This window comes from Gavialis gangeticus, unplaced genomic scaffold, assembly GCF_001723915.1.
Source record: "Gavialis gangeticus isolate Ggan-Ray unplaced genomic scaffold, GavGan_comp1, whole genome shotgun sequence".
Lineage (NCBI taxonomy): Eukaryota > Metazoa > Chordata > Crocodylia > Gavialidae > Gavialis > Gavialis gangeticus.
The window spans coordinates 126,689,625-126,691,244 of record NW_017729025.1 but is presented as its reverse complement, the minus strand read 5'-3'; positions in this window follow the sequence as shown (position 1 = coordinate 126,691,244).

The following is a 1,620-nucleotide window of genomic DNA, read 5'->3' as shown; positions in this document are numbered from 1 at the left end:
CCTCCACCAGCAAAAAGATTACGACTCGCTGAAGGCTCAGATGATGGTTAGCATTTTTTAGCAATAAAGTATTTTTTAATTAAGGTATGTACTTTTTTTTTAGACATAATGCTATTGCACACTTAATAGACTACAGTATAGTGTAAACATAACTTTTATATGCACTGGGAAACCAAAAAATTTGTGCGACTCGCTTTATTGCGATATTTGCTTTATTGCGGTGATCTGGAACCGAACCCGCAATATCTCCGAGGTATGCCTGTATAGGGAAGGAAGTTTTGCCCAGTTATGACCAGAATGTCTGACATTCTGCAAAAGGTGAGGATTTTCCACCCCCCATCTCAGCCTCCCTTTGCTGGAAGAAGGGTGTTTATACCTGATAGCTTGCAAAGAATTTTTCCAACTATTTAGTTGGACTAATAAAAGACATCATATTTACCGAAATAACCTTGTCTGTCTTGATATACATACGCCTTTCATTGTTTAAGGCTGCAGACAAGAATAGAGAACAGTTTTAAAACAACTAAATAAGACTGTCACTTTAGTATGCTTTTGCAGTACGAGTAAATGTTTTACTATTTTGTTTTGTTTGCCTACGGAAAGCAGCCTGACCATTGTTCACTACTGATAATGCATTTTCTCTATTTACCATTACTTCAATAGAACCTTTTCAGTAATCAGATATTTGAACAAGGGCTTTAGATTAAATTCAAGTCAAAACTTAGCATGTAAATGGGTTCTGTGTTAAATTTCAGTGTTACAGCCAGATAAAGAAAAAGGAATGTTGGACTAGGCTCAACAGTCAAGCTTGGATAATTTTTGAAGGTCGCTATGTTCTATCCTTATGCCTGCAACATTTACTGAATTCAAATAAATTCAACAACTTCCCTTTTAAGAACTGAGTACTGTTGATTTTTTCCTGTAATCAGTCACAGAACACACAACTATTCCTTGCATGCAAATGTTGGTGTTGAAATGCATGCTGGCAGCTGCAAAATGAGTATAGGGTGTTAGAGTGGGCAGATGTATACACCACAAGAGCCACCACAGTTGGCACTGCTGGTGCTTTTGATTAGGTAATATTGAAGACAGATGGGTTTTAGAACAAGTTCTATGAACAGAAACAGACAGGTCCCCGAGTAGCAGGTATAACAGGTTAAAAACAAACAGGATGTGTTTATAAATTGTAGCACAGAGGAACCAGATGAAGTGGAACATACACACACACACAATTTAAACTTTTACTCATTACACTTTTGGAAGGTGCTAAATAGGAAAGAATTGAACAACATTCACTCAAAACAGCCTTTTAAAAGACAGAAGACTTGATTAAGACTAGGGAAAAAAAACCAACAACAAAAAACATGTTAAAAAACACTTAGTACCATGCAACTGCATAGTTTCACAGTTTCTAGGGTCGGAAGGGACCTGAGTAGATGATTTAGTCTGACCCCCTGCCATGGCAGGAAAGAGTCCTGGGGTCAAACGGCCCCAGCAAGGTGTTCATCTAGCTTCCTCTTAAAGACCCCCAGGGTAGGGGCCAGCACCACTTCTCTCGGAAGTTGGTTCCAGATCCTAGCCACCCTGACAGTGAAGCAGCGCCTCCCGATATCTAGCCTA